Genomic DNA, 24,984 nt, shown 5'->3' with positions numbered 1-24,984 from the left:
CATATAATTCAATGGAAGGTGATGCATTTTGGACAGTGATGGTCAAGTGTGAGTGTGTCCAGTCATGGTGACCACGCTGCCACTGGTGCGCAACGACTATGAGAAGTGCCCCAGTTAGAGAGATGTTAAAAGTTTTTAAGACATGTGCCTTGCAGTTGATGAAACACAGAGTTTCTGGTTCTGTGGCTGGCAAGAATCCCATTTTATTTATCTGGGTGATCTCCCCAGACCTTAGCTCGGTGTTTACAACTATTTCAAAAATATTTGTGGAGGAATGAAACCAACAGTAAGCAATATTTATTTATTAGGCCTTTACCAGGAACAAGGTCTAGTTGGGATAAATTACTTGAGAACCCAAACCAATTCCCTTTCTTAAATGTTAATTTGCTTTTCCCCATTCTCATCACATTTCTGCAGCTGTTCTTGGCCAGGTTGAAGTCTTCCACTACTATATTGGTAGGCTTTCTGTTTCTTTTCCACTTGAGTAATAAATACACCCAACTGTCTATCTTAGACTTTCTACAAGAGTCCTGATTCCCATCTTCAGGTCACCTGAATGGACTGGGGATCAGAAAACATGGTCATGTTCATGACCACCCTCTAGTTCATTTTCCTCCATGGACTCCTGACAAATCAGCTGGAAGATTTGCCTGAACCACAAAATGTCCATGTCAGGATGGGTGATTTCCAGTTACATTCAAGCAACATTACCCTTTCTTTTTTTCCCCACAGGACAGATAATTGTCTCTTTGGATTCTTTCCTTCTTTCTTTTCTTTTATTAATAGGCTTTATTTTTTAGAACAGTTTTAGAGTCACAGAAAAATTGAGCAGATAGTACGGAGAATTCCCATGTACACCCCCCCCCAACAGTTTGCCCTATTAATATCTTACAATAGTGTGGTACGTGTGTTACAATTAATGAAGCAATACCAATACATTATTATTAACTAAAGTCCATATTCAGACATCCCTACTTTTTACTAAGGATCCAGGATCCCACATTACAATTAGTTGTCATGTCTCTTAGGCTCCTCTTGGCTGATACAGTCTCTCTCCCTTTCCTTGTTTTTGATTATCTTGACAGTGTTGAGGAGTCTAGTCAGGTATATAGTAAGATGCCCCTCTATTGGGATTTGTCTGATGTTTTTCTCCTGATTAGACTGGGATTATGAGTTTGGGGGAGGAAGACCACAAGGTAATGACATTTTCATCACATCTTATCAGGAGTGCAAACTATCAACATGACTTATCACTGTTGATATTAATCTTGATCACGTGGCTGGGGTGGTACTCATCAAGTTTCTCTCCCTGCCCCCACTTTTCCATACAGGACTCTCTGGAAGGGGGTCACTAGGCTCAGTCCCACATTAGGTGATGGAAAGTTACAATTCCTCTCATTTAGGGTGGAGCTTGGATTTCTTTTTAAGAGTCAACCTCCTATGTTTCTCTCATCTCTTCTTCCCTTGCCCTCACCTCAGTTCCCTCCCAAAGTCTTCTTCCGAGGTTTTTCTTCCAATGTCTTTTTGATGTTTTTCTCTTCAGACTTAAATACTCCTGGGTTTGGGGCTCAGTTCCCACATGCTCCTCTCTTCCTTAAAGCAGGTTTTTCTGAGTTGGTGCTACAGATCGCCCTTTCTCTGGAACACTGGTAGAAAAGGTTCTTTGGACCAATGCATGTGGAAAACGCTCATTCCTTACCCCTTCTTAGAGACTCAGAACACACAGGAGCATAATAAAAGGTCTGACAAGTCTGGCAATAAAGAGGCCTGATTAACTCAAAGGTTTCTCAAGCCTATTTCACCTTGAAACCTTTTACCATATTTCATTGACTCAGAGACACTCATTTTTTTCCTCACATATTAACATTTTTGAAGTTGGGTTGCATCTTACAGATCATTAGATGAGAAAATAGTATGTTTCTTCTCAGAGGTACCTGCAATAATGGTGTCAGATACACTGATGGGGTATTTGAGATTTGAGGAAATACAGTATTCACGGCACATCTATAGTTATTCTTCACTACCAGTGAAAAGTGGAAACTGAATTAAGAAACTCAGCCCGCCAGGTCCTCAAACCCCACCTCTTCCTACTTGGATGACCTGCCTCCTTGATTTTAGGAATTCTTCAGTTTGGGGTACAGATGGCCTCTGCTCCCTCTGTGAGATGTGCCCCAGGGCCCACTCCCCACCCCTTTCTGGCACAGCCAGCCATGACTGATTGGCTAGGCCAGTTTAACTTAAGAGTGAGGTATTAAGGAGTCCCTTGGCCACAGATCTAAGCTGTGTCCTCTGATCAGCTTTATCATTAATGAGGTGCACTATTGTCCTTAAGGAAACACATTCCTAGACTGCCTGGCTTGAAATCTAGCCTGCTGTGTGATGTTGGGCAAGTCAGTTAACCTCTCTGTGTCCATTTCCTCACCAGTAAACTGGGGATAAATAATTGCATCTACTTGATAGGGTTGTTGTGAGGATCAGATGGGATATTACACGTAAAGCACTGAACCCAGGGCCTGGCACCTGGCAAGCTACTCTAAAACATTGGCTATTACTAGAAAGACAACATTTTTATCTTTGGTTCCTGGGTCATTTTTCAGGAATAAAAAAGACTTGGAGACACTGACTAGCTTGGGTCCTAATGGTGGCAGGAGGCAGTTGGTAGGAGGGCAGAAGAGAAATTTTCTGGAGTAAATCACGGCCTGTGGTCAAGCTGACCTTGGCCTGCTGCTCGGAGCTACTGACCCCAGCCAGAAGGTGGAGAGGAGAGAGCAAGAAAGTGATTCTCTTCCAACCAGCCCAGCCTCTAGAACAGAGGAACCTGGCAAAATAACAGCCGGAAGATTCAAGAACAGTGAGTGGCATTCAGGCCCCAGGCGACTGATTGTCTTCCAGGGTCCCCACTGCCTGCTTTCATGTGAGTCGCCTTGGGCAGGACTCTGTCCACTCTATGCAATCTCCGCAGTTTCCTCCTCCTCCCCTTATTATTCAGGACATCTGCTTCATATTCATTCCCCCACGGGTTCTGTCCAATTTAATTGCTCTGTCACCAAAGATTAATCCCGACAGATAAGAAAAAAAAGACATCTGGGGCTTCCCTGGTGGCGCAGTGGTTGAGAGTCTGCCTGCCGATGCAGGGGACACGGGTTCGTGCCCCGGTCCGGGAAGATCCCACATGCCGCGGAGTGGTTGGGCCCGTGAGCCATGGCCGCTGAGTCTGCGCGTCCGGAGCCTGTGCTCCGCCACGGGAGAGGCCACAACAGTGAGAGGCCCAATTAGCGCAAAAAAAAAAAAAAAAAAAAAAAAAAAGGACATCTAGAAATATTGCCTTTGCTCCTTCTTATCGTCCCTCCCAGGGCCTTCACACCTTCAGCGGCTTCACTTCAATGCCTTGTCAAGTTGTTCAGTGGCTCATTTCAGGGGGTGAGCTCTCGGGGGTTCTGGTACCCAGCGCTCCTGGAGGCTGGTGGCTGTCCGGGTCTGGCCACCTGTTGCTGTGCTGGAAGGACAGGGCTGGGACTGGAGGCGGGGCCAACTGGGACCTCAGGTCCCATCCCAGGCAGGACAGTCCTTTGCCTTTCTGAGTTGCTAAGAGACAGAAAGACATCCGAGAGGCAGGCTGCTGTAAAGAATATCATTTTTTAAAGGCTCATTCTAAATGGAACATCATCAGAACTTTGCCAAGATCTTCCTGGTTGTTCAGAAGATGGCCACTCTTTCTTTTTCTCACTCCCTTCCCTCTGTATCCCTGTCCCTTCGCTCTCCTTCCATCTCTCTTTTTAGCTTCTGAGGGCTCAGTCCTTGCTGGTCTGTTGATGGGGCTGAGCAGGGATCAGGAGTGATGGGGTGGCAGGTGAGGTCTCAGCCACAGGTCAGCCTGGGGGCCCAGGAAGTGTTTGGGGAAACTGGCTTCACTTCATCCAACCATGTCTGTGTCATTCACCAGGTGGCCTCTTCAGTGGGCAAACTCTTACCCATGTGTAAAATAAAGTGATTATCTGGGGAACAAGCATCCACACTTTTTGTGATTGCCACTGGGGTCATTGTGTAGCCCTTTGCTGCTCTCTGAGTCCCGAGCTCCATATATATTTTTCATATGTGTATCTGGCTCTATATTTTTTTATACAAATAATAGCATATTATCACCTTGTTCTAGCCCTCGGGATTTTTTTTCTTTCATCCTAACAAGAGTCTTGATTATCTTAGTGTGTCTGTACATAGGAAGCAACATCAGTCGTTTTGTTTTGTTTTAAACCACTTCACTAGATTATTCTTTAAAACAATTAAAAAAAATATTTATTTATGTATTTGGCTGTGCCGGGTCTTAGTTGCGGCACGCGGGATCTTTTAGTTGTGGCACGTGGGATCTTTAGTCGCATCATGTGGGATCTAGTTCCCTGACCAGGGATTGAACCTGGGAGCATCGGGAGCTCAGAGTCTTAACCACTGGACCACTGGGGAAGTCCCCAGTCGTTTTCAATGGTTAATCAAACACTTCTGCTCTAGGGCACTGCTGCCAGCCCACCCTGAGGCCTGCAGACTACACAATACATGTCCCCAGGCTGCTCTGTTACTCAGGGAGCAGGAAACAGGTGGCAACTAAAACCTGGGGACCGGGCTTCCCTGGTGGCGCAGTGGTTGAGAATCCGCCTGCTGATGCAGGAGACACGGGTTCGTGCCCTGGTCCGGGAAGATCCCACGTGCCGCGGAGCAACTACGCCCGTGAGCCATGCCATGGCCGCTGGGCCTGCGCGTCCGGAGCCTGTGCTCCGCAATGGGAGAGGCCACAGCAGTGAGAGGCCCGCATACCGAAAAAAACAAACAAACAACAACAAAAAAAACCTGGGGACCAAGGAAGGCACTGTTTACAAAGGTGTGGGTGCAGGACAGAGAACCAGCCTGGGTCGCGGGCACCGGGGCCAGCACCATCTAGTTTGCTCATTTTATCCAGTCCCGAGGGGCTGTGTGACTTGCCCAAGGTCACACAGCAAGAGGCAAAGCCATCAGAAAACCAGGTGTCCCGATTCCCAATCAGTATTCTTTCCCCTGGGTTTGCTTTGATTGTCAAAAATGAAACAAAACAAAAACACCCCTGGTTATTTAAATTCCAATCATGAGTCTAGGAAAGTTTTTTTTTTAACATCTTTATTGGAGTATAATTGCTTTACAATGGTGTTAGTTTCTGCTTTATAACAAAGTGAATCAGCTATACGGTATACATATATCCCCATATCCCCTCCCTCTTGCATCTCCCTCCCACCCTCCCTATCCCACCCCTCTAGGTGGTCACAAAGCACCAAGCTGATCTCCCTGTGCTATGCAGTTGCTTCCCACTAGCTATCTATTTTACATTTGGTAGTGTATATAAATCCATGCCACTCTTTCTGTTCATCCCAGCTTACCCTTCCCACTCCCCGTGTCCTCAAGTCCATTTTCTACGTCTGTGTCTTTATTCCTGTCCTGCCCCTAGGTTCTTCAGAACCATTTTTTTTTTTAGATAAGAAAGTTTTTAAATTAATCTCTTCCACAATCAAGACCAATTAGTCAACTCTTCTGTCATGAGTTTCCATAATTTTTCAATGTCCCTAACTTACAAATTGCTTTTTAAATCATAATTTGCAAATTTATTCATGACAAATGTTTTTAAAAGCCAAAATTTGGTATCAGCTTAAGTGTCCCCAAATAGGATAATGGGCAAGTAAATGAGGATACATCTATCCAGTGGGAAATTATGTATTTCTTAAACTTGATATTTATGAAGAGTGTGCAATAAACTGGAAAATGCTTAGCTGTAATGCTCAAGTAAAATTGTAATGTCCAATTTATTTAGAGTATCATCAGGATTATGTTAATTCACACATGCACTGAAACAAACCAAAAAAACCCTAAAGTTACATAAAGAAAAACAAATATAGTAAAGGAATATACCAATATGTTACTGATAATGATTATCTTTAGCTGGGTGAAATATGGGTGATTTTGATTTGCTTCTTTCAACCTTTCCAGATTTTCTACATTGATCTACTAATATGTTCATAATAACAACAGCATCAACTATAATAATCACAATTCAAGATTTTTAAAAGTCACTGTGATAATTTGACAAGGGATGCATATCCAAAACCATACAATTCCACACCTTCTGACCGAGTCATTTCTCTTCCAGGAATCTGTCCTGAGAAACTAATTCTGCTTTGGGTCAAATCTCTAGGCAGGAAGAAGTTTACTGCTGCGAAAAGCTGGAAACCACCTAAATGCCAAACAGTGGAGTAATGGTTACAGAAAATGTGGCTCAGCTGCTCAATGCTGCTACATATTCATTAGGAAAGAAACTTATGACAAAAGCATTGCTACAACATTAAATGGAAAACTCAGGATTCATAATTAAATGTAAAATATGACTCTAACAGGTTTTTTTAAAAAGGTGTAGGTTTGGGGGGAAAATACACAAAGATGAGCGGAATGAGCTGGCAGGGCGGGGTGGTGGAATTGTGAATCATTTTTCTTCTTGATTTTCTAACATTTTCTGTAATGTAGTTACCTTGCCTTTGTAACTTTAAAAACACGATAAGTAGCTGTTCATCTGGGAAGTTGGTTCTCAAGTTGTACCTGCTAAGCCACAATCTCACAGCGATGGCGGGTGGAGACCCAGCCCCGATGTTGGCAGGAGGACGAGAGGAAAGTGTTCATCAATGAGGGCCTGATGAAGTCTGAGTTATTTACTCCAGGACTGATGAAGCACTGACTAGGTAAAAGAAATTGCTGGGCCCTGCAGGGGTCAAGGTGGGGAATGAGATAAGTATAAGAGATAAGGAGTGAATAGCACACAGTTAAAACAATCAGTTCACTGACCAGGTCCAGCTGACAAACAAAGCGCTCACACCTGTCAGGGAGAGAACTGTGGTCATGGATGCCCAGGCTGAAACAGCACACAGGCAGCCTGCAGAGGGGAGGCACCCAGAATAGGGCCCTGGAGACATGGGTTCTGGGGTCCTCACCACCAGTCCTGAACCAAGGATCCTGGGATTGACTGGGGGCTCCAAGGCCCCTTCCAGCTCCCAGTGTCTGTGATCTGTGCTGCCCTTTGCTCCTGAAATTCTCTTCCTCATACTCCAAGGTGTGGCACTAATGCCTTCACCCCTGCGGGACCTTCCTTCTCTCCCCCTGCCTGGACTGCACATCCATCAGTCTGTGTGTCCACAGTGTTTGAAACCCAGTTCAGAACTGACTTGTTCCATCTGAAAACAGAATAAACATCTGGCAGCTAAGGGAGCATTTAGGATGTGCCAGATATTGTGCTTGGCTGCGTGTTGTCTGGAGATGGACTTGTCTGTCCTCTGAGGACTGGGTCTGTGTATTTGTGCCCACTTACCTGTTACTGCACAGCAAACCATCCCAAAACTTAGAGACTATAACAACAACTGCTTCTATTTTGCTCACCTTTATGGTGATAGCTGGGGCAGTCAGAGGCTGGGGCAGGGCAAGAATTGTCTGAAGGACTCTCAGTCACACTCTGGTGGTTGATACTGGCTTTGGGTGGGACCACTGCTGGGGCTGTTGACCCACAGTTGGCCTCCTTCTGTATGGCCTGGGCCTCCTCACAGCAGGATGGTAGAGAGAGAGAGAGAGAGAGAGAGCGAGCCAGACAGGAGGAGGTTGTATTCCTTTTATGACCTGGCCTCAGAAGTCACACAGTGTCATTCCCACTGTATTTTACTGAATAGAATCACGTAACTAAAGGTGACCCAAATACAAGGGAAGGGGAGTTGGAATTCACCGTTTGATGTGAGGAATGTTCAAGAGCTTGCACATATGTTTTCTAACCACCACTTTTGGGCTTCCTTGTACCCCCCTCTTCCTTGTGCCTGACACAGAGGCTTGAACTAAACATTAGCCAGAATTGTTGGTAGAGCTGAATTACCTTTTGGGTTGGTGCAGAACTGGGTGCAGAGGATAGTTTGGTGTGAACCCACTTGCTTCCCATTTATGTTGTTCAGAAACAAAAAACACTTGGAGAAGTCATGAATTTTTTGCCTTCGGCTGTCCACAGGCTTGGGATCTGGGTGGATCAAGGATGCTATCTGTCATCTGCCCCTATTCTCCCATCCAGCCTTTCCTCCACTGCTCCATAAACTCAATCCCATGCTTTAATCAGACAGGTCCCCTCACTCTGTCCCACTGGGGACAGCCTTTGCCCAGGTGGGTTCATCTGCTGGGATGCCCTCTCTTATTTCTAGCAATACTTTCCAACTGCTACCCAGTCTTCATGACCCGGCTCAAGGAACTTTCTCTCTTGGCATTTCCCTCTCACCACCACCAACCTTTTCCCCACCATTGCCTCAGCAAGAGAAGTGAAAAGTAGGCTTAATTCCCAAAGCTGCAGTCCTGAGTCCTTAAGGAAGCCCAGGGGCAGCAAAGACAAAAGCCCTGGCACCAGGGAGGTGAGGAGGCTGAGAGAAGCAGGCTGGAGGCCAGCTGGACCACAGGAAGGACCACAGCCATCTGGTCTACCAAAGGGGGCAGCTCTTTCTTGCTTCAGCAAGTTGTTACCAGGGGAACTGAAGGATAGATCATCTACTCTTTCCTGAGAAGCAGAAAAATATGGATTTTTATGTGGGATTTCTTAATTTGTAATTATTAATGATTAATTTAAAATTTTAGAATGCAAGCTAATTCCATGGGCCACATTTGCCCCACATTGGTTCACAACTTTTGGCTGAAAATATTTGGGGCAGAGAGAAGGGTTTGGGAGGGAGGGAGGGAGGAGGCTAGAGAGGACTCCCCAGGCAGGGGCAGAGTTGAGGGGGCTGTTGAGGATGGAACTTCTGGAGGGTTCTCAAGGGGCCTCAGTCCAATGTAAGCTTCCGAACTTGGACTTCACACCAGGGGAAGCATACAGAACCTCAGCAGAATGGGGCTTCTATGGAAGTTGGGTTCAGTTATAGAAAAATAAAATCCTACTTCTTGCTTTCCTGAGTTTGGGGTGAGATTCATACTCCAAAGCCTTCAGTGGAGGCTCACTGAACAAGGGTCCCTGTCTCAAGTCAGCCCCCCAGGGAAATAGATTTGGCATAATTTCGTCTGCAAAATCCAGGCTTATGGGAGAGAGCTCTTGAGATCAAGACCTCTAGGAGATAAAGAGAGCAGACCTGGCCAGAGGACAAGGTTAAACATGATTCAGTCTTGACAAAGCCCTCAGTCCAGCCTATGGAAGACCTCGGGTTCCTCCGAGGTCTTCCAAGTTGACCTGGATGGGGAAGAGGTTGTGGGGCCACAGTGACCAGGTACTGAATGCAGGCTGCCCATGTGAACAGAGCTCGGCCTTGGGCAAGGGGGTTCTCTGCAGCAGAAGGCAAGTCCCAGAGAGACTCAGCAGGAGCCATTAGCAGGCAGCGGAGTGAGATTCCAGTCCTTGAGGAAGGAGGTATCTGGGTGGTTCACACAGTGTCCACTGCCCCTCACACTACTCAGATTCACTAGTTTCATATGATAAGTTTTGAGAAGCAGCTCCTCCAGATTCCACTGGACCTCTTTTCCAGGGGACTCTTACAGGGGGAAGCTTAGAGGGATGGAATTCAGCTCCTTCCTCCCTGCAGCTGGTCTTGAGGGTGTAACTGATACCCATCATCCTCTCCTCTACCACCATCTTTGTATCCCCATACCCTGAGCTAGCACCTCCACTGGTTAGGTGGCTTGGATGGAGTAACTGAGACCCTCATCCTTGAGAGGTCTGCTCCCCTCATCACCAGGCCCTTCTTGGTCCATGCATTTGTTTATTTCCTGTTGAAATTGGGGACAGGAGAACCAAGAGCTATCCCAGTGAACCGCTTGGGTGCCAAACATATTCTTTCCTGCCCCCGTTGTGTATCAGCAACTTGACTGTCTCCTGATGACCAGGGTCCATTACCCATGCCAGGAAGGTGACTCCTCTCCTTTCCTGCTGGTCTCTTGGCAAGAGGAGCCCAAAGTGACTGGGCAGCTTGGGGTCTGATGGAATTCTCACTCTGTCACCAGTGGAAGCATTTCCTCCTCTAGAAACCAGGATTTCTAAACTCACAGTTTGGGGAGGGGGCTTGAAATTCTCCATCTGGGTTCCCAGAAGTGACAATAATTGGGGCTACTCTGGCTCTTCCCACTCGGTTTTCAGACTGTGTATCTCCCCCTGGTGGGGACACAGCCCCATATAATGCCCACTGACTTAGGATGGCAGGGTATACAGTGCCTCTTGGAGGATGGCACCCCATCCTCTCAGGGAACCCTCTCCATTAATTCTCCAATGTGTTCTTGATGTCGGAGGGCATGTTCTGTCATGCCCCCACACCACCGGACCCCTAAATACTTGCACAGCCAGGTGGGTGCCTGAGTCCTCCTAGGATTTATCTCCCACCCACTGGAGTGCATGTGTCTTGTTAATGTGCCTAACATACCTGTCACTTCTCAATCCTCTGTTCTGATGACATGATCTCCTCAATGCAGTGGACCAAGGGTGTTCTGGAGGATATACAGGTGAGACAGATCCCTTTGGACTATGCTATGACAGAGGGCAGGAGATGTAACATAGCCCTTGGCAGGCCCATCAGTGTGTACTGCTGTCCATCCCAAGTGAAAGTGAATTTTTTCTGATCCCCTTTTATGATAAAGGACGGAAGGAAATATAAAGTGGATTTTCCAGATTTATAGCTACATACCATGTGTACAAAGTCTTGTTCATCTGCTGTAGCAAAGATACCACATTTGGTAACAGCAGTTGGGGCTACTAGCTAATTAAGTTTGAGATAGTTCACTGCCATCTTCCAGGACCCTCTGGCTTAGATAGGGGACTACGATCCTTGTATGTCTTAGGATACTAAGAGAGCGCTAGTCTCCGCCATTCTCCTAGGGATGTGACGTGGGTAGGGGCAGTTTCAGAAGCTTCCATATGGCCTTTTCCACCATGGTAGCTCCCATCCCACAGGCCAAGGAATCAAGGAGGGATTTTACTCCCAAGTATATCCACTCACATTACACATTTGAGGACTAGAGAAATGACCACCAGTTGGTTCCAGGGATGGACCAGTATGAGCTGGACCTGGGCCAGGGATTTATTTATCTCAGAGGCTGATGTTAAGGTCAAATAAGATAATATAGGAGAGGAAGATTGTAACATGCAATAGGTGACAGTTATTTTCACTTTGGAACCAGGTTCTGGGTTACAATCGTGGCACCACCATTAATGGACTGTGTGCCTTTGGGCAGGTTGCCACACCTCTGAGCTTCAGTTTCCTCATCTATAAAATGGGTATAATGACATCTGCCTTGCAAAGTTGTCATAAGTGTAAATGAGTCACTACAAAACATGTGTCTGGCATAGTTCCACACTCAGCTTTTCCTGGATGAAAGCTTTATTTTATCAAGAACTCTTCATTCTGAATGCCCAACTTCTACAGGGTTCTTTGCCTTTAGGACTGATGACGCTTTGGCTGAGCCCAGAATCAGCTTTATGTGAGACTGCCCAAGCTGGATCCCCAAGAACTTGCAGGTCGCCTGCTTCTAAAGGCAGCTCCTCTTCTGGGCTGCATGTACTTGAGATCTCACCATTAGAAAGCCATACTTTTGCCTGTTTTTCATCTCCAGGAAGCACCGGTTTGGCACTAACATCTCCCATTTGTATGGCACTTGTTTTTTGCTGTCCAAAGTACTTACCTGTTGTCCCAACAGCCCTGGGAAATAAGTCAGAGATGCCCAAAGTCACTTAGCTGGAAAGGGAGGAGCTGGGGTTTGAACCCAATACTGTACCTGAAGAGGCTGTCAGCTGGAGGCAGTCTGAGCAGTTAATGCCAACACCGTGTAGTCTTTGTCTCCCAAAGCACATTCTGCCACTCTAGGTGAGGTACAGTGAGTCAGGCCGTATCAACTACAGTTAAACATTAGGAGTCTACTCTGTGTCTCAAGGGCCCTGTCTACATCCCATCTATGCAGAACTTTATGACGAGAGCTGTAGAGAAGCTGAATAACTCACCCACATTCACACATTTTTCAGCAGCGCAGCCTGGAAGAGAGCCCAGGCCACAGGATCTCAGAACCTGATCCCAAGCCCTTAACCACTACGCACACTGCCACCCATATAATAGATGGTTTAAGATTTGTTTTCAGAGTGAAGCATGGTGAGGGCTCTGTAGGCAAGAGGAACAGCCCTAGCCACGGCCCAGAGGGGTGGAGCAGCCCTGTGTGTTCAGGGTCACTGGAGCACAAAGTGGGAGAGAGGTCATGGAGATGAAACGGGATGGACCAGGATGGCCTGGGGAGACACGGTGACAGTGAGAAGTCTTAGCTCATCCCCTAAGTCATCTCCAGTGCCTCCAGCTGAGAACATTTCCTTTGGGAGTCTGAAACTGGGACTTCTGGCTTCCTTTGAAAGTGCACGTCTCTGCCTTGCCAGGACCTGTGGGGCAAAGTTCAACCATCCAGCGTCACCACCAGCCACATTTTTACACCAGGCTCCATTGCAGCATTGCCTCCAGAACTCTGCCTGGGATGGAACCAACCACTCTGGGTTGGAATCCTGGCACTGCCATTGATGGGTGAGCTTTGAGGGCTGCCTCTTGTTTGGAACATGTGTAGTCTTAGTGGTAATTGGATAAGTGGGTCTGTGTTTCTGGGTTAAAAAGACAAACAAGTAGAAACACCTCCTAACCAGCCTAGATCGGGGTGGCAGAGAGGTACAGCCAGGAGTGTGGCCTTGGAGGAACAGATCTGAGACTGAGTCCCAGCACTTTTCTTTGCCATGAGGCTTGGGCCAGTCTCGTAATCTCCTGGATGCCCAATTTCTCCAGATGAAACTTGGCACCCAAAATACTCCTGTTGACATCTGGCTCTGAAGATGGAGGGCACAGCCCAACTCATAAGTGTGTGTCCAGTGATGGTAACTCTTGCATGACTCTTGGAAGGTCCTGTGTTTTCACAGTCTCAGGTCAGATTCTTCTAGAACCTGGCCAAGGACTTGATGCCAGCAGTTTCTGAAGGCAGTGTTCTCAGGAGAACCTGATCAGGCAGTGGGGAAAGCAGGAGAGGGAGGTGAAACAGACACTCCCCCAACCCCACCCTCCCTCTGCCCAAGGGGGAGAGTTCAGGTGAAGCACAGCCTCAGCCTGATCCTGGGCATCAGGGAGCCCTGGGAGCTGGAGGCAAAGGAGCTGGTATTTGTCCTCTCATGTAGAGAGTTCTTGGTCACAGGCTGCTGGGGAGTGGGGGGATGCAGAGCTCCCTGGCCCTTCCAGCTCTCTGTAAGGGTGAGGCAGCTCCAGTGCAATCTCCTGAGAGTCTCAGGGACCAGCCCCAAGGAGCAGAGCATGCGGAAGCTGGGGGAAGGATTGGAGGAGATTTGTGCAATCTTGAATTTCCTCGCTTGTGCTCTAAGGGCTTTCTGAAGCCCAGGCTGCTGGGGCCAGGATCCATTCCCTTACCAAAGAACAAAGTTAACAAAATCTTGACTTTTAAGTCTGGAAGCCTTTGTCAGGTGTAAGACAGATGTTTGGAAGGAAATGTGATTGAGTTCCTTTCCCCAAGAGAACTGGCCAGCCTCTGGGAAGGCCCCCTGCCTGCCCTTAGGGCACCCGGCCAGATCTGACTCCAGGTTGGCTCTCTCTCTCTCTGGGATGTGGGGATCAGGCAGCGGCTTTCCTCTGCTATTTGGGGGAACTGAGGGCTTAGATACCTTGTCCAAGGACACAGAACTGTTAAGTAGAGCTGGGATTTGAACTTGTGACTGCAGTGCTTATATTTATTACCTAATGCTGCATAACTAATCACTCCAAAACTTAGTGGCTTAGAACAACAAATTTTTATTATCTCACCATTTCTGTGGGCCTGGAATCTGGCAGCAGCTTAGCTGGGTGGTTCTGACTCAGGGTCTGTCATGGGGTTGTACTCAATCTGTTGGCTGGGGCTGCAGTCATCTGAAGGCTCAAGTGGGGCTGGAGGATCCAATAGCAAGCAAACTCACTCACACTGCTGATGACTGGAGGCCTCAATTCCTTACCACTGGGCTTTTCATAGGGCTGTTAGAGTAAACCTCGAAATGGCAGCTGGCTTCCCCCAGAGCAAGCAGTCCAAGAGAGAGCAAGGAGGAAGCCACGATGTCTTTCATTTCCCCATCTTACACACCATCACGCATCGTCACTTCTGGCACATCTTATTTGTTAGGAGCAAATCACTAAGTATAGCCATGCTCAATGGAAGGGGAAATGCCTTTTATTTATTTATTTACTTATTTATTTATTTTTTGTGGTAAGCGGGCTTCTCACTGTTGTGGCCTCTGCCGTTGTGGAGCACAGGCTCTGGACGCACAGGCTCAGCGGCCATGGCTCAAGGGCCCAGCCACTCCGTGGCATGTGGGATCTTCCTGAACCGGGGCATAAACCCATGTCCCCTACATCGGCAGGCAGACTCGCAACCACTGCGCCACCAGGGAAGCCCAGGAAGTGCCTTTTAGAGGGAGAAATATCAAAGAATTTAGGGACATGTTTTACAACCACTACATTGTTATACAGCTACTCCTCACCTTGCAGGTGTGCTTGGAGACTGCTGCCCTCAATCCCTGGGTGATGAAGACTCCTGTGTCATTCTGCCCCTGGGGATGGGGGGCTCTATCCCACCTGTTGCTGCACCCACCCTTCCCCAGACCTATAATACTCATGGTTCTTCCCTCCAAATCTCCTCTTTTCTTCTCCTCTAGGCATCTCCGTTCTGCTTTCCCGGAGACGGATGTGAGATGCTCTAAGACCTGTGATTTGATGTTGTGGGAAAGGGATGTTCAGTGTGGTCACATCTGCCAAGGATGCTGGGGAGGAGTCTCTGTGGGGTTGAGGCAGAGTGTCCCAGTCCCCGTGAGAGATCTGAGCCTGTATGAAGCCTGATACACTCAGCACACACCCACCCTTTGATCTGAGGATGAAGAAGTACTTGACCACATCACCCATTTCTCTTTCCAGTACACCTGTGAGGCAGGGCAGGGAGGGAGGATGAGGGAACTGGGGCAGAGATGTTTTTTTGTGACCTCATTTCAAAGAAGTTGAGATGGGGCTGGAAGACAGGTGTCCAGTGGCAGCTGCTGCTGACCCCTCTTCCACTCTGGGCTTTATATTGGGGTGTGGCAGCTGTGAGCATGTGCCTTGAAGACCTCCAACAAAGGGGAGCTTAACCAACCCAGGGCCACAGATCCTGGATCCTGAATCCACCCCCTCATTTGTGCTGAGGCCATGGCACTTCCCATGACCCATCAATACGGAGTGCAAAAGGGATACTAAGGCCAGCCCGTTTGGGGGAGACTTTTCGGATGTCCCCTAAATTTAGCTCAAGGACTCCCCAGTAGCTTTGCTGAACCTCCTTAGACAGCACAGCAATCTAGGACGTTCCCACTCAACCTACCTTTCTCCTTTGCTCAGAGTTAGGACTGCCAGATAAAATACAGGACACCCAGGTGAATGTGAATTTCAGATAAACAACAAACAAATCTTGTATAAGTATGTCCCCAATACTGCATGAGATATGCTGATACTAAAAAATTTTTGTTGTTTATCTGAAATTCATATTTACCTGGGCATACTGGCTCTTTATTTGCTAAATCTGGTAACCCTACTTGGGGTCAGGCTCACCTTGTAGCCTCCTCTGTTCCCACTCTATTTCTTGTCACACATGCATTTCCTCTGATAAAATCCTTGCATGTTTAATCCCTCTTGGCATCTATATCTCAGACGACCTGGACTAATACAGCAGGGCAGGGCTGGGAGTGGGGAGCTCAAGTAGGCAGGCTTGGCTTACAAACATCTCGTTTCATTACAGCTGGCATGGTCCTGGCAGTGGGGCCATGTTTTGCTGCTCAAAGTGGTAGTAGTAGGGGAAGAAGAACTACTCTTTGGTCCAAATTGGAATGTACTTTCCAAGTATAAGGAAGCTCTAAATCATTTATCCAATTTCAGGGTGCTCAAGAACTGCATGGGGAATACAAGGGAAGTGCAGATTCTTGGGTCCCTCCCTTCAGAAATTCCAGTTCTATAGGTCTAGGGTTGGGGTCAGAAACTTGCATTTTTTGCAGGCTTCATAACTGATTTTAAAACTGCACAGGGAAAGTAATTTGGCATGTTTTGTAAAACTTTCCATGAATGCTACTACCCATGCCTTATTCAATGCTCTCTCTAGGTGATAATTAGTTAGCATTTAGTAGTCAAGGTGTCAAAGCTGGGAGTAAGTTTGCTCTCCTTTCTTTCCCTCCATGCTTATTTTTCTGAAGGCTCTCACTGGGTTAGAAAAATTTGCCAAGAGTCTGGGTCCCTGAGAAGATATGGTAGACTTTCTTTTGTTTGATAATGAGAGTGATAGTAAAAGTGACAATAAATCACTTTTCCCCTTGCCTGCTAAGGGGCTCTGAGCAACATTTTTGTGTAAGTGGCAGTACTTCTCCTAAATCAGGATTTCTGATATAAGAAATTCCTGCCCCCTGCCAAGTAAACACACAGGGACTTCATTACACTGTTACTGTGGTTTCATTCCTGGCAGTAATAGTGGACTTGTCTGTTTCTCATTTTAAACAGCGGCCCCCAGTCCTTTCAGAATTATGCAGAGTACAAACCAGTCCTCACTTACTTGACTCCTGAGAACTGGAGGTGCTTCCCAAGGACCAGGATCATCTGTTTCTGTGCTTCTGTGGGGGAGTTAAAGTAGAGGGTAAAGCTGCAGAGAGGGTGTGGGCCTCCAAGGAACAGCAAGCCGGGTGCCACCCTTAAAGGCAGAGCTGGGTGTGTATCAACGTGAGGGTGGTGGCTGGCCGGTGTAACCAATGTGTTTGGAATGGGTGTTGGCTGATTTGGATCCCAGGCAGGCAGGGTGAGTCGGCAGGGAAGGAATGTCCTGACTCATCCCTCTCTTGGTTTCTCTAAGGGTGGAGGGCTGCCCCCAGGGGCTGAGGAATCTGGAAAGGAAAAGAGGGATAATGGGGCTTAATATGAAGCCTGTGGGAACAGGAGCCCTGGCCACAAGGGTTCAAGCCCTCTTTCATTCTGACATTCCACCACCAACCACTTATTGAAGACCTACAAAGAGTAGCTCTGTACTAGGAGCTGGATTTAGGGCCCCAGGATATCTCCCACCCCAGAGACTCAGGCCACCAAATGCTTGTTTTAGGATCTTATTTAGGACTCAGGCATCCTTCCTCCCATTTCCCTGCTCTTTAGCCTCAGCTGGGTAACGTGGGGCAGGTTATTTGAGCTCCATCTGTTGAATGGGTGCATGGGGTTGGCGGGGAGGGCAGGGGGCTCTGAGTCCCAGTGTCTTCCCTCTCATGTGCTGGCATCACTTCCTCCTCCCCTGGCAGTGTGATGGTTGGACATGCTGATAGAAGCCTGGTGGGAATAGACCCTGTCCAGGCATCTCTCCATGTGCCCAGCCCTGGGCTGCTGGCTCAGAGTCACCCCCAGAAGGGGTTAACTGGCCAGAGTGACCACACCTGCCTAGGAGCCAGGAGCATCTGTGTTGCATCCCATCTCCTGCCTTTCACTGTGCAAGTCCCAAGGCCAGTGTTCTCATCAGCCCTAGGGACATGCACTACTTCTTTTAAACAGAGCTCCAAATCTAAGGGTCTGGGACTGGGGAAGTAGAGGTTCAGTTCTGAGCAGGTTCCTTTGGTCCATTTTCCAGAAGGGCTTCAAATGGGGATTCACCTGCTGAAAGAAGAAGAAGCAACCCCTAAACCCTAGGCTTCTAAATGTGAGACACAGAAGTGATGACACTACAAATGGGTTTCTACGCCCAAACCAAATGTGGCCGGAGGACACTGCTAGCAGAACCAGGCCGTGGCCAGTGGCTCTGCAGGTGGGGGATTTGGCAAAATCTGGCCCACAGAAGCCGAAGGCCCTGGGCGAGTCGCTACCCATCTTGGACCTTCAAGTCCTCCCAGTAACACAGGGAAAATCTGTCTTCTGTGGAGTTGTCCCAAGGCCAGGGTGATGCGTGTGTGAGTATACCAGGTACCAGGTACTGGGGCTCTCACTACAATTAGCTCCCCTCTGCCTTCCAGGAAAATGAAGATCAGGATCTTGGGACTCCACTCTGCAGGGGGAATACAGAGCCATTTTAGGCCCTGCTAGGCGCATTTCAGGAAATTAAGTCACAGTCACACAAACACTCCTCAAAAGGTACCATTTCAGAATATGGTAAAATGAAAGGACCCCTAATTCCACCATGTTGGTATTTTCCCAGATACTACTCCACCCCTGGAGAGCAGACAATTTCCTGTCCTTTTAAAAAGTGAGCTGGGGGACTTCCCTGGTGGCACAGTGCTTAAGAACCCACCTGCCAAATGTAGGGGACACAGGTTCGAGCCCTGGTCCAGGAAGATTCCACATGCTGCGGAGCAACTAAGCCCGTGCATCACAACTACTGAGCCTGCGCCCTAGAGCCCGCGAGCCATAACGACTGAGCCTGCGTGCCACAACTATTGAAGCCCGCATGCCTAGAGCCCATGCTCCTCAACGAGGAGCCACAGCAATGAGAAGCCTGTGCACTGCAACAAAGAGTAGCCCCCACCCCATGCAGCTAAAGAAAGCCCCGCATGCAGTAACGAAGACCCAAAGCAGCCAAAAAAAAAAAAAGAATCCGCCTGCCAATGCAGGGGATATGGGTTCGAGCCCTGGTCCAGGAAAATTCCACATGCCTTGGAGCAACTAAATCCATGCACCACAACTACTGAGCCTGTACTCTAGAGCCCACATGCCACAATTACTGAAACCTGCGCGCCTAGAGCTGGTACTCTGCAACAAGAGAAGCCACCACAGTGAGAAGCCCAAGCACCGCAACAAAGAGGAGCCCCCACTCACTGCAACTAGAGAAAGCCCATGTGCAGCAACGAAGACCCAACACAGCCAAAAATGAATAAATAAATAAATAAATAAATTTATTCTTTTTTAAAAGTGAGCTGCACTGAGCAGGCCTCTGTAGAAATAACTTGCAGTTTGTAATTACCACTGAGTGTAGAATCTCTGGCTGGTGAAGACAATCATTAGCTAATAATGCCCGATGCCATGGGAACTGCTAAGTGTAGCCCTCATTGTACAAGGGAGGGAATAGATGGAAGTGTGATGGGGCTTGTCGTGGTGGGGTCTCAGTGGTGTCTGTTGCTGGCAGGTAGGAACAGTAGCGGTGATAAGAGCTAGGTGAGCCTCGTTAAGTGGACGCCCATGCTAGTGGCCCACCTGCAGACTCCACCTCCACCACATGGCTACTCGGTTCATGAGCTCACTGTGCAAACACTGGGTGGTCAGGGGCAGAGACTGACTCATCTACTGGCCAAGTCATCCTGTTCACTTAATAATTTAGTGCCTCTTCTGGAGCAGATCTTGATGATGGGCACTAACAGGTGGCCCAGAAATCCTCACAATTTGTGCCTTCACAAATTGTCTCCACCGTATGCCTTTCCTGGTACTTCTTTGTTCCTGATCTTCCAGTCTTACTCCTCCCAGGCCTCTGATCAACTGGCCAAGTCATTCTTCACCTCTCATGCATCTGTGTACATTCTTACCTCAAGCAAGGTGGATGGATGACCAGGTGCTCTTTGCCCAAAGCTTCGCCCATCAGGGACACTCCCTTTCTCTCCTGTCTTTTCTTTCCTGTTTGTGTGTGTTAGCATAGCAGCAGTACCTTCCGTATGGTACCCACGCACTGAGTTCATCACCCAGCAGCCAAACTCAGGCCTTTTCCTCTCTGTCAGCTGGCCATAGCAACCCCTCATGGGGCCAAAGGGGTGAGGTGAGGGAAAGACATCTGTGCGACAGTGATGGGTGGCCTGAAGGTCCGTGCCACCTGGTCATGCAGCTTAGTTTTCCCCTCCAACCCAGTTTATGCCTGATCCTGGATGTCCCACTTCCATCGTATGAAGGATTGTTCCTAGGCCTGCCCACTTAATGAATTGGTGGGTCTGACACTACCCAGCTCATGATGGCCAGTCCTGCCACATGGTCATTTGGTCAGTCCCTACCTGGGTGCAGTAATATGATTGGTGCTTCTTTTTGAGTGGCATGTAGTTCTTTCCTGCAGTTGTATGACCTTGATCCAGACCCCCATGGGTCTGTGCTGTGCATCTCTTGTTGGGGCACACAGAGGCTCTGCATAACATCTTTTTCTACCTCAGATACCTCTAGCAGCATGGGATCTTATGGGTCACATGGCCCATGAAGCAGGGCTGCAAATATATATTATAGACAGGACCTACTGCAGGGCCCTTTCTTACTCTGGGCCCCACACATAGCCATCAGTTTTCATCTTTCACCCCAAAGGTGGATGGATCATTTTTCTCAAAATGCTACCTCCAAAGCCCAGAGGCATATGCAGTATTGTGCTACTTTCACACAAGTAGAAGATCAAAGGACAAAATTTTATCTTTTACTTTGAGCAGAATGTCTCCCTGTGTCCCAGAACCATTGCACCCTCGAGTCTTTGTATGACCCATTCTTTGTAGTGACTGTGCATACAAGGTACTTGCCATTAATCTTGCACATCTGGTCCAATTTATATAATGTCATCTATAGAGTACATCAATATGATGTTCTCAGGAATATCTAGCTAGTCTAGGTCCCTTTAGACTCTATTGTGGCAGAGGTGAATTAACATAGCTCTAGGGCAAAACCATGAGTGTACACTGTTGTCTGTCCCAAGTGAATGTAAACTGATCTGTATGGAACACAATGCATTTGCCACACCCCTTACCAGAGGCTATGTTAATCTGCTCAAATAAAGGTACCATATCAGGTTTAACAGCAGCAATATGACTATTGTTTAGTAATTTTGTGGTAGACTACTGTCATCAGACTATGGTCAGAGGCCAGGCTGGCTTTTGCAGAGGCCAGGCTGTCGAATTAAATGGGGATAGATTGGGGATGACCTTCGTCTTTGTTGGTGGCCTGATCTCTGTCATCCCCCTGAAGTGTGATATCGTTTGTGACTTACTGCCTTGGCAGGAGAGGATATGGTTTTAGGAGCTTTCACTTAGTCTTTGCTACGAAACATAGCTCTTATTGCTCTTATTCTACTGATCAAGGAATCAATGAGAGGATTTATTTTCAAATAAATCCATTGCAATTAAACAACTGGGAGCTGGAGAAATGACCCCTGGATAGGTCCATGGACCCAGTGGACCCACTGTGAGATGAACCTGGGCTGGTGCTCCATTTATTAACTGACCCCTACAAGCCTCAGTCTCATAGTGGGAGCATGATGGCTCTTTGGTGCCAAAAGATCTGGGCATTTCTCTTTTCCCATTGTGTATTACCTGAGTAAATATCCATGGGTTCCTTTGGGGAAGGACTGGGGGGTTCACTCCTGTATTCAGTTGGCATGATTTTGCAGGCTTCTCCCTCATAGAGACCTGGCATCTCCTTCAAATGATGGGTTCTGAGTCTAAGAGCTGGCTCAAGTCTGGAAATTGAGCAAGGGATTGTGACTTTATATTGACGTAGCTAACCTTGGCCTTCTGTTCATCCTGATCACTCTTGATTTTGTGTATGAATCAATACCCTTGTTAGATGACCAACTATTTTGCCACTAGGAGCATCATCTCATATTATCCATATCCATAGATCTGTGCAGATTGGGCACCCCTGGCTGCTATTCCAAAATTGTCATCCATTATGGTAATTACTCCCACCTTGACTCTGACGGTTATGCGTTGTCACTGACCTCAGCTATCCCTAGATCCCTGAATCCTCATAGTTACTAAGGAGCCCAGTTCTGTAATAGTTCCTCTTACCTTTATCCCCTGCCTATGGCAGACAGCCAGCTCTGAGATTTTCAACAATTCTGGTGCCCTCTTACCAGAGCACTGCTTTGGTAAATGGAGTGACCTCCAGGCCCTCCCAAGGAACACAATTAGCTAGGGAGTCTTTCAGTCTTATACGTTAGTCCCATTCTAGCTGCCCATTTTTTGAATCTTTTGATCCATTTCCCTAGAGTCTTCCATGGTAGTTTTGGCATTCCAACCTAATTTAATGTATTAGGTATTGCTTTTTCCAAGCTTCCAAGGGTCATCATGTTACCAACCAGGGTTCTTGGCCTCCTTAATAAATAGAAGTTGCTAAGAGGCCAGACAAGAAATTCAGGCAAGACTTTATTGGGGCCCCTGCTGCAGCAGGGGGGAGTGAAAACAGGTAACAGGTTCTCTTGCTTGCTCCCCAAGGGGGGAGTGAGCTGGTTCCTTATATGTGGTATGTCCAGGGATCAGGCAGGAGGGGTGACTTAGGTGGTTTGCTCACCCTTTTGGTGGTGTTGAGTGCAGGATAATACCCTGCTTTTGCTCCCTACACCCTGTTTTTGCTCCTGGCTCTTCAGAAGTGGCAGTTGGGTTTTTGGTCTTTTTGTATCTTGTTTTTCATAATTTGCCCCAACTGGGCATGCACGCAGTTATTTTTAGTCCCTCTTAGTATATATTCTCTTGCTTGAGGAGACATTTGTCCAGGTGCAAGCACTGCAGCAAAGGGTCCCAGATCCCAGGTCCCAGGTCCCAGCCTGTCTTAATCTCAGCAGAGTATCAGGACAAGCTCCTAGGACCTTCTCTGGGTGTTAAATCCTGTGTCATGGGAGAGTGTGTTCATATCAACAAACTCTTCCTTATTTAGTTTAGATTCTGGCCTCTTTGATCCAGCACCAAGAGGATCTCCTTCCAAGCATATTCTCCCAGATCCTGCTCATACATATTAGGCAAGAACTTCAGCTCCTTCAACACATAATCTATCTCCTTCCTTAGCATGGCCAGAACTTCCCCATCCAAACAAACTAGCTATGCTAAGATTCAAGCAAGGCTAAAAGTTAACCCTAGTTGTACGTCTGGTGGCCAGGAGGTGAGGTGGGGCAGATTCTGAGGAGGGCAGACATTGTCTTGTGTGGCCTCTGTCTCATCTGAAGCTTCTGCACAGTCACCGAGCAAGGGGAGGTACTTCTATCAAGGGGCAGTGAGCCACTCCTGCAGGCACAGAGGCTTCAGGAGAATCAGAGGTCAAGTTTTCCAAGTACATCTACCTAGATATTCCCATCCCGGGTCTCAGAGTCCCACTGCTTCCCTACCAGAGTGTGCTTGCTTGCATTTATGTATGTATGTATTTATTTATTTATGTATTTATTTATGGCTGTGCTGGGTCTTTGTTTCTGTGCGAGGGCTTTCTCTAGTTGCGGCGAGCGGGGGCCACTCTTCATCGTGGTGCGCGGGCCTCTCACTCTCACGGCCTCTCCTGTTGCAGAGCACAGGCTCCAGACGCGCAGGCTCAGTAATTGTGGCTCACGGGCCTAGCTGCTCTGCGGCATGTAGGATCTTCCCGGACCAGGGCTCGAACCTGTGTCCCCTGCATTGGCAGGCAGATTCTCAACCACTGCACCACCAGGGAAGGCCCCTACCAGAGCTTTGACTAGGTGGAGAAATCAACTTCTCTGAAGTTCTGCTGTTCTTATAATTAGAGCCTAAGGCTGCTCCTCAACTTGGTCTGCCCTTTGGTTACAGGAGATGGGGATTGCCTTAACCACTGCCAATGAGGCCCTCTGGCTTTCACATTTTGAACTTAATACTTGCCCTCAGTCTATTATTTTTTCTCTCTAAAGCATAAATGGTGTTCAGCAACAGTCTTACAGTTATCCTCTCTCTCCCCATATTTTTCACATGCCTGAGACATAATATGAGCCAGTGCACCCCTTCCACCCGTATCCGATCCCAATGAACCACACATGAAAATCTTAGCATTTGTGCAGTTATAGCCCACCAGGCAGAGAGAAGGAGGAAGTGACTTGCCCAGTTCAGCCAGCAAGTGGATAACCAAGCCAAGACCAGTGTCCTTCTTCTGGCTCAACTGCCTCACAGGGTAGGGGAGAGGTGGGGCTTCCTGGATTCTAAGAAAAGCAAACTCCCTCCAATGACATCAACTAAGGGAAAGTATAGTTACTGCAAGGATTCATGAGCTCAGAAAGCCAGGGAAGCCCAAGATCCAGTCCTGGGAAAACCCCAGAATTGGATCTACTGAGGCCAGAATCCATATAAGTACCTCTGGGACCACAGCAGGAGGAGCTGTGAATCTCCACCTGGGATCTGGGTACTTGCATGGGGCCTGCCCTCCTCTCTCCTCTCCATTCACTGGCCTTTTCTGTTCATACCTGATAGCTAGGGAAATCTGACTGGCACAACTAATAACTGTTACACTGCTGGGAAGCCATTTGCAATCAGACCCCATCCTGGACTATTGACCAGACTGGGTATCAGCTGCCATTGGGCCAACCAGGAGGCAGCAGAGTACAGTGGGTGTGAGCAGAATCTGGGGCTGGCCTGCCTGGTTTCCAATCCTGGCTCCACCACCCATGGGCTGTGTGTCCTTGGCCAAGTCATTGAATCTTTCTGTGCCACATTTCTCATTTATACAACGGAGCTGAAAATAGAGCCTGCCTCTGAGGGTTGCTAGGAGGGTTCCATGAGTTAATATTGTTTAAAGCCCTTAGAACAGTGCCTGGCACATAGTCCATGCTCTGTGTCTGTTAAAGAAAAAAATGTGGCGGAGTGGAGTCGGAGGGCTTAGAGGGGAAAACAGAAAACTGCGAAGGAAGAAATTTGTTGAGGAAAGGACAGGTCCCTAGAATTGTTTCAGTTGCCAAGTCTCCCATTTTCAGTTTAGTCCATGTACTTCCTGTAGGAGAACTCTTTTCATGAAGTGGTCTGAGTTGGGTTTTTCCCTTGCTACCAAAAAAGTCGGTCTAGAACAACCCCCTCTTCCCACTTCCATGCATTGAAGCCCCGCCCTCTCTTTCAAGTCTACATGAGCCTTTCTTTCTCTGAAGTCTGCCAAGGTTTCTCCTCAGACATCTCGACCTCTAAGCACCCAGAGCAGGGTCTGAATCTCCCTTAGGCCTCTTCCCACTGTCTACCTCACACTGTGGGTGCTTGTGCACAAGCCTCCCCTCCCCAGATAAGCGGCATGATGTCCATAGAGTCAG

This window comes from Kogia breviceps, chromosome 10, assembly GCF_026419965.1.
Source record: "Kogia breviceps isolate mKogBre1 chromosome 10, mKogBre1 haplotype 1, whole genome shotgun sequence".
Classification (NCBI taxonomy): domain Eukaryota; kingdom Metazoa; phylum Chordata; class Mammalia; order Artiodactyla; family Physeteridae; genus Kogia; species Kogia breviceps.
Note: the sequence above shows the minus strand (reverse complement) of the source record.